Here is a 15,525-nt window from a genome sequence, read left to right as displayed (position 1 = left end):
ACCTATGTGGTAATTCATGGGTACATGTTTTTTCCCAAAGGGGATAACTATACATTTCTTGGCATTGAGCTTGAGCCCATGGCTCTGGCACCAAGCATCTGATTCTGTAAGGCCCTTTTGTAGAGTATCCACATAATTTGGGGATTCAATAATGGCTCCCAGTTTGCAGTCATCTGCAAACTTTGTTAGCCAGGGTCCCTTAGTGTTGGCCTGTACTTCAGAGAAGTAGATGCCAAACAAGAGAGGTCCCAGGACTGAACCCTGAGGTACTCCACTTGTCACTTGTCTGGAGCTGGATTTGGAGTCAGCTACTTTTACTGTGTGGGTCCTGTCAGTAAGCCAGTTGGCAACCCATCGAGTGACATAGGGATTAATGCTCAGCTTATCTATGATTCCAGAGTGGGGGATGGTGTCAAAGGCCTTGGTAAGGTCCAGATAGGCTGTGTTGATTGCCTTACCCTCGTCCACGGCTCTGGAGACTGATTTGAAGAAGTCAATCAGGTTCAGGAGACAAGATCGGCACTTCACAAACCCAAACTGGGTGGGGTCCAGTGTTTGAAGGTTGCCAATGTCTTTGTTTATAAGTTCCATGATAATACGTTCCATAGCCTTGCAGATCAGGCTCGTCAGACTGATGGGGTGGTAGTTCCTGGGATCCAAGGTGGATCCCCCTTGTGGAGTGGGATAACTGTAGCTGTGCGCCACTCAGTGGGCATGAAGCCTGAGGTGAGGGTATGATTAAACATGACACTTAAATGAGGTGCCAGTTAATTTAGTAGTACATGTAGTACACAGCCTGGGATGTTGTCTGATCCCATGGATGCTGTATTCTTAGCTTTGGAGAGTGCGTTTTTTTACCTGCGTGGCCATTATTACCAGAATTTGGCAATCTTCCGGTATTGAGATGGGCCATTTAGGGGGTGAGAGGGGGGTGAAGTTGGCACTGAATTGATCTGCCAGGATATTGGCAATATCCTTTGTATCAGTATATTTAATGCCATTCTGCATTTTGGCATCATGGCATGGCCTGCACTTCACTTAGCTTCATTTATAACCCTTCATGCTGAATGCCTGGCCAAACCCTACAGACTTTGCATATAGTGCCTCTGTAGCATCAGATACCTGAGGGCATGCAAATTTGGCTTAATCCCATTTCCCATGCATTATCTGATTTGTAAAAGTGTGTCTGAAAGTGTGCCACTGTTAAGTCACATTAATGGGGAAATGCATGAGGTTTTACAAAAAGCTTATAATGCTTTGCAGTGGGAATTGCCTTGCAACTAGCATTCTTCTAAAAAGGTCCACCAAACTGCTTGCTTGCCAGTACAGGGCAAGATAGCTTCCTGGAGTATTTGGGTCCTGGGAGCTCAGGGGTGGAGCTTTTGATGACAGCTCTTATTTCTATGGTTGGAAGGATGAGAAGGATGTCACTGCCTGAGTATGGGTTACCTGTGGTGTTTGAATATGGCTGGTGGAGGCTCCTTGCTTTGTTGCATGTTTGATTTATAGAGAGTGAAAGGGAAAGTAGAGGAACAGAAAAGAGGAGATACAATCTGGAAGAATAGGGTATGGTGAGCGTGTGAAAGATAGAAAAGGAAATATGTGAAGGGTGAAGAGTCAGAAATGCAGAACGGAGATGTGAAGGAGTGGATAGGAGTGGATAGCAGGAAGCAGTCTGGTTAGCAGACTTAACTGCATAGGAGAAAAAACTATTAAAATAGCAGTACTTGACAAGAAAAGGCTGTATTCTGTCCTATTGTCTCACAAAAGTCTATTATATATATAATTAAATGGCATGAGTCACTAAGTAAATATACTAGTCTGAAATATTTAATTTCCAAACATTGTAAAATTCAGCTTGATGCCTAGTTTTGTTACTAGTACAGAAAGACTACTGGAATCCAACCTATGACTTTAGTGCATCTGCTTCAGATTGTGATGCTGCTATTAACTAATAGGTACCCAGAGATTTGGTTGTAGCCCAGATTCCCTAAGATGTGACACCTTAGAACTACAATAGATAGCACATAATATGATAGATACAACTGGTCTTCCCCCTGCATTATGAATTCTGTATTGTTTCAGGTTCATATAGAGCTGTTTTGGTCAGTTAGATGGGCCAAAATGGTACCCGGGCAAACTTGGCATCATGATATTTTATTATAATTAAACAGGTATCCCAGAGCACTATAGCCAGGTGCAATGAAGATGAATATATCTTACCAGACTGAAATCAAATTCAGCATGAGGGAAATTAATTTTTTTCTACAACATGCAGTAAATGAATTAGTGTGAATCTACCCCCTGTGTAAAGGAGAAGGTAAATGGGGGTGAAGCTACCCATTTTAGTTTCCTTACTGGCTGTGCTGAGATGGCACTCATTCCACTCAGCTTCATTAGATGATACTGAACTCTCAGCAATGCCATGAAATGTAATTGTTTATGGTGTAACATCAGCTAGTCACAGTTGCTTGTATTTCAGACTTTAAATTCCTTGCTTGGATTCATATACTGCATGGGAGCTGCAGAAATCAATCCCAGCTGTAGAGAATTCATCTCGTTCACAGCTTGTTACATTAAGTACTAACCCTTACCATTTGTTGAAACAGATTTAGTAGCATTTGTAACTTTTTTCAAGCCAGTTTTTAACTCACCGTGCATTTCTTCTTTCATAATTTAGAAAACAGAAATGTTATCTATATCTATCTATATATGTGTATATATATCTCTATCTATCTATCTATCTATCTATCTATCTATCTATCTATCTATCTATCTATCTATCATCATTTACATAACACACACACACACACACACACACACACACACACACACACACACACACACACACACACACATATATATATATATATATATATATATATATATAAATCTATAGAGAGAGAGATTGATAGATACTTATAATAGGGAAAAACATGAACTATATGTATTTAACATGGTATGCACCTTATCAGAAAAGTTTATGTGTGTGTAATACACACACACACACACACACACACACACACACACACACACACACACACACACACACACACACACACACATATAGATAGATATTTTTCTTCAGATTGCAGTTGAATTATCTTTTGGCTGGAGGAGTGGTGATTTACACACCCTCGTCATGCTTACTGTTCTTTTTTTTTAACTCCTGCAATTTAGTTTCCATGTGTTGCTTTCCATTATGAAATGTTAGCATACAGTCTTGACATGCAAAGTGCTGAATTTCCCAAATTGTCACATACCAAGTGCTGCAGAACTCTTGTTGCTTCTAACCATAGCCGTTCTTCTGTTGGAATTTCAGATACTATAGCAGTCGTCTGCAACATGAGTTCAGTTACCAAATATAGCTGCCTTGGATAAGAATTATTCAGTCACAGAAGGGCAGATGCTGTGAGGCTCTGTCACAGTAGCTCTCAGTGTGGACCAAGCAAATCTTGATGCCTAACTGAAGGGATTTTATGTACAGCCATTGGAAATACAGAAAAGGAACTATTTGTCTGAGCTTTCGGAAGATATTGCTTCTTTTTGGATTTGTACTCCAGAACATTAAGGTAGTGAGTGAATTTTTCCTTTGTAATTAAAAAAGGCTATCTTTTCTTGTGATTAGCAGTCTATTAATCAACAAGTTCTCTTTGCACCTCACAGTCTCAGTAAAAAATTCAGCAATCCTTGCTAATTTCCAGAAAGGTAACGGCACTGCATAACTATCTGTGTAGGGGGTAATGCAAGTCTGCGGAAAGGTTTTGATTTTGCTAAGTAAATAGAAACAAAACATAAAAGCTGCATTTCCGTTTTGTGGCTATTCTGCTTATATTGCTGTTGTAAGCAGAGCTGTTACAAGCTGTACATACAGTATTCACAGTCTTCTGGTTATATTACATGGTACTAGGTACATTTATTATAGTTTTCACAAGATAGAATTAATGAAGCAAATCTTGAAATTTGGCATCCACATTATGTTTTGAGTTTCTCTGTTTGAATGAATGAATAATTGTTCATGATGTTTCAGCCGTACAGCATAAAAAATGAGCTTATCTGGCTTTATCTGTTTAAATCCTTACTAGGTGATGCTTACAGTCAAGATTCAGAGAACGTTGGTAGGAAGCTTATCAAGGGAATTTAAGCTGTGTGCACTGTGAGAGATGATTTATGTGTGTGTGTGTCTGTGTGTGTGTCTGTGTGTGTGTGTGTGTGTGTGTGTGTGTGTGTGTGTGTGTGTGTGTGTGTGTGTGTGTGTGTGTGTGTGTGTGTGTGTGTGTGTGTGTGTGTGTGTGTGAGTATGCACGTATATTTATATAGATACACACACACATATACGTGTGCACATATATATGTGTGTGTGTGTGTGTGTGTGTGTGTGTGTGTGTGTGTGTGTGTGTGTGTGTGTGTGTGTGTGTGTGCATTTTGTAAGCAAATTCTTTAAAATTCAAGTACCACAAATTTCAAATACAGTTTGATGTCTTGATTATATTCTTGAGTTGTCCTGGTGTTAAAATCATGCATATTTGATTGTCAGTGGAATACTGAACCATGTGACTAATGCCACTGATATTTTACTTTGCTCAGCAGTTGTTCTGTAAATTACAATTAATTTAAAATGCTGTGGGCTGTGTTGAATCACCTGTTACCATGACTCATACAGCAAAGTCTCAAAGCTTCATGAAAGCTGCTATTTCAATGAAAACATGAAGAAACCCTGCTCTGTTTGAACACTAATTTGAAAATGCCTTTCGAAAGCTTTTATGTAAAATTGTTGTTTCTGGTTAAAAGCTATTCACATCTCATGCCGTTGTGCTAATACAAAGAACAAACTGCTTTTAATACCTATTTTAAATAAGCTTAGACTATTTTTTTCACTTTGGAATACTCACTGTCTTCTACATATTTCTACACATAGACAATTTGCAAAGAAGCAGTGCTTTATGTAAGGTGATGGTAAAGACTAGGTGATGGTGTATGAATGACAAAACACACACGAATTAGAATCCATTTAGTGCTCACTGCACAGAGTCTTACAAAGCTCACTCTGCACTCTTCTGTTTCTTTTTATTTCTTTGTGTGCCCTTGTATTTCTCATGTTCTGCATGTTTTTCTTAACCTTTAGTATCCTGGATTTTAAGTGGATTCAGTAGTGGTGGATCTTGAAATAACCTGATAAATCAGTATAGTTTGTCAGTAGTAGAAAACTGACCACTAGTGTCTGACGGGAGAGTGAATCCCTGTGCCATCCCCTTGGATTCTAAGTAGCAGCATGGCAAAACATTTGTCCATGTAAACTGTATTCAGTTATAAGTATAGCAATGAGCGGGGAGCACAGGGAAGGGGGGTATGTACTTGACTGATGTTTACAGTGGTCTTTTTCCATTTCAACATGTGATACAGCAAAAAAGCGTGGAAGGAAATTTTTGCCTTAATGATGATGACACAAGGCTATGCAATAGCACTGGTACAGACAAAAAGCTATAAAAGGAACAGAAGAGACATGACACAGCTGCAAGCATGGTCTGAGATGTGCTAACTTACATTTGAAGCACAGAAAGGCAAAATCATGCATCTAGTAAGCAAAAAAAATACAGGAAAAGATTGGAAAAACAGAGAAGAAGTAATACTGGCTGCTACACGAAAAGAAAGGAATTTTTTACATCAGACATCATAAAGGTAAACAAACAATATCAGACAATAATGTGATGCAGAGAAGAATCGGAAGTTGTAGAAAAAAGTTATTCTTGTGAAAGCAAAGATGGCAATCCCTTTCATGGAATAGTGTGTCCAACTCTGGAGACTTGAACTTGGTAAAGACATAGAAAGAATATAGGCAGGTTATGCATGAAAAACAATATAACGACATGGCAGACGTGTGTAGCATCTGTAGTCTTAAAAAAAAAGGTAGAGAAGTTGCATGGTGGAGACTTTTAAGTATCTTGGTATAAATTACAGAATCCAAGTTGGTATATATTTTTTTAAAAATAGGACTATGACAGCAGAGAAATCAGGGTAGAAATAAGGAAATATTATTGTGCAAAAAGGGTGGTTGCTGACAAGACCACCCTTTCCCCAACTGGGAGTAGGATGTAAAATAATAAATTCAAGATTTCATGAGGAATGCAGAAGAGAAGGCAAATAAGCTGCTAAAGTAGATGTTGAGATTGATCAATGGGTATGGAAATGAACAGACTAGCTGAGCAGCAATCAGATACTCATTTGCTAAAATAATCTTTGTTTCTCTGTTATACTTACAGCTAATCCTAGTGTGGGAAGGAGGTGACCAGTGTTTAATCAAAGATATGTTGGATTTTAGACTGAGAGACCCCATAAGTACTACCCCATAATTATGACAAATAAAGTGCGATTACCAAAGGATTGCAGCAAATCTCAACATTTGCTATAATGCGATTAAAGCATTTTTACACATTGAGTGTGGCTGTTTTGTGTGTGACTATGTAGTACAGCAGGGTCTGGGAATTTGTCTTTACTCTGCTGTTGTGCAATCTCAGAGATGGTATACGCAATTAGATGGGTATGTTAGGGGTGAAGTCGGTTTGCCCCCTGCCAAAAAAAAAATGTTGTTTTGTTTTTTGTATTCTTTGATCTTTTTAGATTCAGTCTAAACACTGATCTTTTTATTTGTGGTTTTTTGAGTGTTTGCTCAATAAGAAAATTTATATATATATATATATATATATATATATATATATATATATATATAGGTTTACCTTTACAAAGGTGAAACACACTCGTGCGATTGCTCATATGAGCAAATTGTAACATCGAAAAACAAAACCTCGACAGTTTCCAATGTTTGAAAATCAGCAAATCACAATGCAGATTCACAGATTTTCGAACATAAATGTCGAAAAAAAAAGTAATGAAGAGTAAAGCAGGAGGGCTAGCCCGCTTGCACCCCCCTTGAGGGGGGCTGTGCCCCCCACACCTCCTGCTTTAATATTCTAACTCTGAGATTGCACTACAGTGGGGAAAGGGACCATTTTCCGATCCCCACTATAGTGCTATCTGCCCCAAAATGCCGAATCTGCAATGAGCGAATGTCATTGTGCATTTGCTCATTGCACATTCGAACCTTTTTGCATTCGATGTTTGCAAACTTTGCAAACATCCTTTCGAACATTTGCTGTTCGCCTGTGTGCAAAACGCACACATGAAGGTAAACCTATATATATATATATATATATATATATATATATATATATATATACATATATAAATGTATATATATATATATACATATATATATATATACATATATATATATATAAATATATATATAGATGTGTGTGTATGTATGTATGTATATATATATATATATATATATATATATATATATATATATATATATATATATATATCATGATTGTGCTTTCCATCTCAATATTACACTCTTCATCTGTGGTCCATACAATTTCAGCAGGAACCAGTTTTCTTTTGAATTGTCTATATCAGCTCCTACAGCTCACACCAAAGACAAACCCTACTGGTGGAATCCTTAGATTAAAGGGGTATATAACAAAAGAAAAAAAGTAATTGCCAAAATCAGAAAGAGCAACTCTCTTAGAGAGAAGAGCTCTCTGATTCAACTACGTAAGAAGCTAAGAGGTCTAATAAAGTCCAGCAAGGCCAATTACAAGGTCAGGATAGCCTCCCAGGCTGAGGACAATCATAAGGCCTTATTCATCTATGTCTGGTATCTTAACTCATTCAAGCCCAGAGTACCTTTTTTTGTATACTTCCCATTCACATCCATAGATTCATATGACATCCAGACATTTTTTGGGTCTGGTTTCTATAATAGGATATAGTATTCTTTAGAATAGTTCCTAACTGTTAAGGGTTTAGGTGGGTTTTCCTGGTTGATTTTTATTTAAAGGAAACAGCTTTGTAGTCTGAACTAACCAATGAGGTGACTGCAAAGCTCTCCCATGTTGGAGAGTACTAGATTCAGCATGTCTTGGAGTACACACTGTCTGGTCTAGAGTGTTTGTGCTGATATAGTTCAGGAAATGTTGTGCCTGAGGCAGTGTACATTCCCCAGTCTACAGAGGGGTAGTCAAATTCTCCTTTAAATGGGGTATTTGGTTGAATTGTGAGCACCTCTAGTAGATCTAGGTAAGAGTTGTAAGCTTCGTGGGTCACAGAGAGTGACCTATAGCTGGCCAGAAAATGGTAAGGAACCTTTTCTATGCAGACTTAGATGAACTCCAGGGAATCAACCAGTTTAACCAAGCTGGAGTTGCATTTCTTGCAAATGTAAAACAAGACACCTCCAGCTTTAGCCCTGTCAGTGATGCTGTTGGCCTAAATGTGTGGAAAGCATGGTAGCCTTGCACTGCCACAGTACTTTCTGTGGCTTTCAACCAAGTTTGGTTAACAGCACAGATGTCTACATTCTCCAGAGTGAGGAGAGCTTGTAGGCTGTGGAGTTTCTTGTTTAGGCTGCCAGCATTGAGCAGTCAATTTTATTGTCTGAGAAGCAATATTAAATTCTGAGGACATGACACTGATGCATGCAACATCTCTGGGTTAGTATGTAAAAGTCACAGAGGTTAGGTGGGGTGCAACTAACTACATCAGGGGGGTACAAAATGGTTTAATATCATCAATTGCATCAGCCACCTTATTGTTGGAAATGGCAAGAGTTTCCAACATTTCCTTGCAGTCAAAGAGGATTGCTGGCATCTGGTTGCATTCTTATTAGTGCAGTTCTGTAAAAACTTCTACACATTTACCATTGTAATGCCTTACATTATCTCATTTCTTACAAACAACACTCCAGATTAGCAAGATTTAACTCTACTGCAATGTTGATTACCATTCCATCTTACTCACTTCTCTGTGGACTCTTGTTTGTGTATTTATAGGTTACTGAAGAGTACAGCTGCATACCTGGGATCACTGGTGTTGAGGACTGGGGACCCATCCAAAGTTGTGAGTCTAGATTTAAGGTTGGAAATGTTGGTTACAGATTTCAACCTAAAGGAAATTAGTTTGGGAGGAGGTTTGGGTGATGTGCAGAGAATAAAGAAGGTGACAGAGTTTGGTAACCAAGAGAAGGGTAGAGGACTATAATGTTGGAGATCATGGAGGACTGAAGATAATTTTGAGGTGTAATAAGAAGTGATTTGTTGTCTTAAGGTTGGGTCTGGTGGGTTAAGAAACCTGTTATTTTAGCTGAGGATCATTAAAGAAGTTTGACATATCCATGTGAAAGGTTATGAAGGTTAGTGGTAAAGTCATCTGAGATTAGTATGCTTTTGTTAGGGTTTGTGCAGTACATGATAATGTGGATTACATCTTTGACTCTGTCTAAGGAGGAGTGAGGAGGTGTGCAGGTGACTCCAATTTGTTGGGAAGTAGTCTTTAGTAAGTAAATTTCAACCAGAAGCTATTTGGGAAGAGAGAGGTGTTATTATCTTTGCGATTGCACTCCAGTGGAGAAAACTGAAAGAAAAAACCTGGAATGGTCTTCAGAGCATAACACCTTCCTGGTTATCAAATATATAAATAAATAAAATTAAAGTGCACCATTGGCTCTCGCAATACAGGTGCATGTGGTTTCAACAAACCACAATAAAAAGAAATAATAGTAAAGCTGTTTTATGGAGAATGACTCAACAAAGTGTAGTTAGACCTCATGGACCAGTGGTTGGAAATGGAGTAGGGTGCTTAAATATGTGGTCTGTGCTTTTTCAGGGAAATGTGTCTCTCTCTGTAAGTAACTTTATTTATTTATTTAACATTTGTTTACTGGGAAAGTCTGACTGGAATGAGCCAATTTTCAGCAGAGTCCTGGTGAAAAATGCTCCATGTCTTTGTAATGTGGGAGGAAATTGGACTACCCAGAGGAAACCCAGACAAATGTAGAGAAGACATGCAGACTCTGCACACAAGGCACCCTCAGCTGAGAATTGAACTTGAGAACCTCTTGCTGTGACATGATGAATCAAATCGCTGCTCCAGTGCATCATCCAAATTGTCTGGAATCATACCTAATAAGTCAAATTATGCATGTGTGCATGTTTATTTATTCAGTTATAAAATTATTTCTCCTTCCATATGTATGAGACTTCACAGCAGCTGATGTTTACCTAAATTCACTGTCATCACTACTGCATTTAGATCATGACAAGTACAAATCCGTGTTGTATTCCTAGTTGTGGATGCCTTTTATGCAGATAAGACCTAGTAGATTTTATAGCATTAGCCATCTGCTTTTACTGGTTCTGTTAATTATTGCTGTTGAACTTCCATTTTAAAATGAACTCCAGAATTCTGGAATACTTTATTAGTGTAGCACAACATGGCCACTATTTACTTTATTTATTATTTGATAACTGGGTATGTGGGCTGGTCCTGAGATCATTTTAAGTCATGACCTGGGCACATAGGCAAGAATACAGAGTTTAAACTGACATAAAAGTACATTCATCCAATATGTAACAAGCATTTAAGCCATTTAAGTCACGTAGATAATTGCAGAGTAGCATAATAACAGCAGCACAACACACAGCATGCTCACTTTTTTTGCTGAAAGACAAAATGCCTGTGGTGTCTATTCCTATGCTAGAGGAGTGGTTTGTTGACACTGCAGTGCAGCATTGGAGGGTAGTGGGTGCTGCACTCTTAAGTGTGTCAGCCTTCAGATGAGACATTAAATCAAGGTTACAGCTGCGTGTTGAGATGGAGGTATCTCAGGTGGCTGTAAAAGAGCCCATTGCACCTATCGAAAAGAGTATAGGTTCTTTATTTACACAATCCATAGATATTTACACAATTAATAGTTACTTACATTCCCACTTATTTACATTATATATACATATTTTTCAATTATTTGCAATATATATACATAATTATTGCTTTTTAGACCCTCCACTCCAATTTCTACAACCAAAAGCTTTTTTTTTTCAACATCATTGCCAAGTCTCATTTTTCATTAAACATGATTTTTCTTAATTCTCTGGTGTCATATTAACGATAACATAGCAAGCATTTATTTTTATCAAAACTTTCAACCTCTTTCTTACTTTTGTTTCTGTAATACCCTAATTCAATCATACCCATGTTTAAATTCTTCACATCTTTAAATCCTTTCATATATTTCATATCTATAAATTTTTCTTCTATAACATTTTAGAACTTTTACATTCTAAAAAAAAACACGTTCACAAGTTTCAGGTTCACCACATCATAAACAAACTCTGTCTTTTATATTTTTATACGGCATATTCGCCTTCACCAATAATTTTTGTTTGGTTAACCTTCATAAAAATCCTGACATTTTACATGTCCTTTACATCTATCCATTCTTGCAGTGATAGCATTTCTTTTCTCAATATTGAATTCCTTCCAAGGATATATCCTATAATACTTTGTGGTAATCTTGTCACACCATTCTTTTCTTTTATTATCAATTTCTTTCACATTTATTTTCTACAAGAAAATCTTATCTTGATAATTTTCCATTTCTTTATTACAGCTCCTCTTTTTTGAACTGAAAAAGGTCAACCATTCCATTTTATATTTTAAACTTAATATTTTCATTAATAAAGAAGCCTCTTTCTCCTTTAAACATTTCATTACTGTATATGTTTAAGATGCCACATACACTATAGGATTTAATAGCTCTAAACTTCCTTTTTCATTTTTCATATATAGCACGCCTCTATTCACAGGGTTCAACCTCATTCCTCAAATAAAAGAAAATATTTCTCTAAATTCAATGGAATGCTAAAGACACTGGCTAAATAATTAATCTTAGCTAACAGTACAGAATTTGTTACATAAGCTTTCTTTTTAAAGAAAAACCTAAAAGACTTCCAAAATACACACATATATTTTATTTCCTCTATTTTTTCATTCCATATAACATCTATAATTTCTTGTTTCTTGACGCTTATTCCAAGGATCTTAATTTTTTTCATATTAAATTTAACTCCACCAATCCTTCCCTCAAATCCGAAACCTTGACTTTAATATGAACCCTATAACCTGAATAACCTCTTGCATTTGTTTTATCACTGCATTCATACTTGCTGCATTTTTGTTGTAATAATAATATCATCTGCATAATAGGTATTTTTATCCCTTCATTAGAAATACAACTCATAATATCCATCTCCTTATTCATATAAATAGATATTGCATGCATTACTAATACAAATAATGTACTGCTCAATGGACAGCCTTATCTGATACCCTTCTCTAACTCTGTAGCCTTGCTCAACCATCCATTTATCATAATCTTCACTATATTATACTTATATGCTGAAATACACACATTTTATAGCTCTTACTTACACATATATATATATATATATATGTATATGTATGTGTGTGTGTGTGTGTGTGTGTGTGTGTGTGTGTTTATGTATTAAATATATCCCATAATACTGTAATACTGAGTGATGAATCAAATCAAATACTTTGCTTAGATCTCCTACCATTACTTTTGCCTGAACATTTCTAACTATTCTATCATCTACTACTGCCATAATTATTAATAATAAATCTTGGTTATTTTACCCTTTATACCAAACAGGTGCTCTTTTGCAACATTACCTACTTTTCCTTCTGTCCTTTCTTGTAACATTTTCATAAAAATCTTATAATCCAACTTATTTACTACTATTGGTCTCCAATTCTGTATTTCTCCCTTCTCTCCTTTTTCCCATATTAACCTAATGATACCGCTAAATAGCTCTTTATACACATAACCATTCATTTAATACCTTTATAAACCAATTTTCCTCTACAGTAAAATTTATATGCATCTTATATTCTATACCATCTGGTCCTGCAGCTGAATCAAAATTCATTACTTTTATTACCTGTTCTAATTCTTCTGTGTTTATATTTCTAAATCCTTATTATTCACGTCAGAAAATGCATGTACCTTCCATTCCTTCCATGTATTTGTTCTTTGCTCTTTAAGTAATGTCATAATATGTTCTTTTGCTATATTCATAATCTCCTATTGTGTATTACATATTCTACCTCAAGAATCTTTAATTTCCCTCATTACGGTGTTATTCTCTTTAATTATTTTACTTACATATGGTGCAATTTCTTCTTTTTTCCTTTCAGAAAGTACCTTTGTTTATACAATAAATGTTCTATTTTTATTATTGAATTCATCTAGTGAATGTTCCTTGATAAAGACATTTTCATCATTCTTCTCTAGACAATCAATCATATCATTACTTAAATTCTTATACTTTATTTTCCCATGTATATTTTCTCTTTCTCCCATGTCACATAGCATTTTTTATATTTCAGTTTGAAATTTAACCACCATTCTGACCAATCTTTATACAATTCTCTCATCTCTACATGATCTTGCCATAATCTAATAACTTCTTTTCTCCCTTTAACATCCCATTGTACTTCATTTATTCATTTTATACCTTTCCCTATTTTTATATAATCAAAATTTCCTTTTACCATAATTCAAATTGCCCTGTGATCTGAAAACCTTGTCAGTAGTACTCTTTGTTTAACTGTTACTAAACTTTCTGATGGTAAAAAAGAATCTATTTCTGTTCCCTTTTCACCTCTTCTATACATCCAAATCTCTAGATTCCATATTGTTAATTTTCTGTACTTTATGTCCTTTACTAATTTAACATCATATGCCTTCTTGTTTTGTTGTCTTAGATGGCAGTTAAAGTCCCCTGCCACAATTATCTCCTTGTTAACTGCTACATATCATGTTATTTCTCTGTGCATCTCTTCTCTCCTATTTTTAACATATGCATATATTGCAGTAATTCTCATAGCATGTACCCTCCACCTTACGTCAATAACAGTAATTGTACCTGTTATTACAAATGTAATATCTAATACTTTAATTATAACTTTATATAAGTACTCTTGAGCAAACCTCCTTCCTGAAATTCCATATCACATTTTCCCTACTATACTTTGGTTTGATATCTTTCTAATTTTTACAAAAATCTAATATCTTCTACTATAATACAATCACTATCTAGCTTTTAACACAACTTTAAAATGCCTATCCTTCTTTCCAGCTTCTTAAAATTATTCACATTTAATGATAGAACTTTACATGTAACTCTAACTTACATAATATGTATTCATACTTTCCCTTTCTTTTTTCTTTTTTTGAAGTTGTCCATATTCTTTCTTTTCCTTTCTCTCCCCTTTTACCAATAGAATTTCTTTTTTGTTTAACTAAATTTCATTTGACATCATCATTCTCCCTTAACCATGACCATTCTTCATCAATATTTCCTATATTTAAAGCTTCCTTCAGTTTATCTTTTTGTGTTATTTGTTCTCTATCCATAACACTGCTATCTTTTTTCCATTTCTACTGCTTTTAATTCCTTTTCTATAACTTTGTCCTTTTTATCTTGTTCTACTACTTCCTCTATCATTACATATATTTAATAAATGCTTTTCCAAAGTCTCTTTTTCAACTTCAGCTCTGAATTGAATATTATTTTTTTCTTAGTTTCCCTAAAGAAGGGCTTGAGTACATATAAGTTCCATGGTGAACATTTTTCTTTTTTGTGTATTACTCTATAAATTTGTCCATTATGTGCCCAGACTCGAAAATAATGTCACAAAAAAATTTCTTTATTAACATGAATAAATGGTCTTACCTCATTTGGTTTAATCTCAAGTGTCTGAATTACTTAGTCCCACACCTTATATCTGTCCATTTGAGCATCTTCCTTCTTTTCAATTCGACCCTTAAACAGTCTTTTAAAACTCATTTTTTTCTCTTATCTCTTACCATGCATCCCTTCTTTCACCATATCCACACTCTGCTGCACTTCTTCCTTCTGTATCCTATCTATCGTTTCTCCCCAGGACACATCCTTTCTATGTTCTGGCTCACTTTCCTCTTCCATGTTCAATGATATATAATCCTCCAACCTTTCCGACTGGAGGGTTGTAACAGCACAGTCTTGTGCTGTAATTTCTGACTCAAATAAATTCTGCTGGAACAAATCCTCACTATCAATATTCTCTACATCCAACACTTTAACCTTCCTTTGAAAAGGCTTGACTACCTTTTGCCTCATCTCTGTCACACCATATTATCCTCTTGACCTCTCCTTCACCTCAGATTCCTTCTCTGATAAATCTAACATATCCACTGTTTGAATAACAGCACCATCATTAAAAACCACCTTGTCGCTGTCTTTGTCTTCTCTGACCTCCATGTTTCCTCAGACCTGCTTCCTGCTTTTACGAGCCATCTACTCATACTCATAAGACAGGAAGTGCCACAATGAAGAGTCCCATATGGGAAATGAGTAGGGAAAGTTCCCTGATGCCCTGTCCAAATTTCCCCTAGATGTAATACCACTTTGTATCTCCCCTGATAAGAGGCTGCTAGCCTAGTGGGACAACCCAGTCAGCAATGGATAAATGAAAAAATAATTAATAAAACTACATACATTTAAAGAAAAGAGGATGGATCAATAAGCAAGTAAAGCTGTTAAATTCACTGACCAGGCTAAA

General features: G+C 36.0%; 1 protein-coding gene across 3 annotated transcripts in view; it reads left to right on the top strand.

Moving 5' to 3' along the window:
* The first annotated feature begins 3,332 nt into the window (after window positions 1–3,332).
* The window catches only part of PALLD (palladin, cytoskeletal associated protein), a 2,901,248-nt gene continuing 2,889,055 nt past the window's right edge, over window positions 3,333–15,525 (top strand). Inside the window, exon 1 of one of the 3 annotated variants that reach the window (XM_044062577.1) lies at window positions 3,333–3,572. The gene's annotated coding sequence lies outside the window, so the exon portion shown is untranslated. The remainder of the gene's footprint in view (window positions 3,573–15,525) is intronic. The other 2 variants (XM_044062575.1, XM_044062576.1) reach the window with 2 other exon arrangements.

The sequence above is a fragment of the Protopterus annectens genome, chromosome 2.part1 (genome assembly GCF_019279795.1).
Source record: "Protopterus annectens isolate FY-2018-M chromosome 2.part1, PAN1.0, whole genome shotgun sequence".
NCBI lineage: Eukaryota > Metazoa > Chordata > Ceratodontiformes > Protopteridae > Protopterus > Protopterus annectens.
Note: the sequence above shows the minus strand (reverse complement) of the source record. Positions and strands in the feature narration are given on the sequence as shown.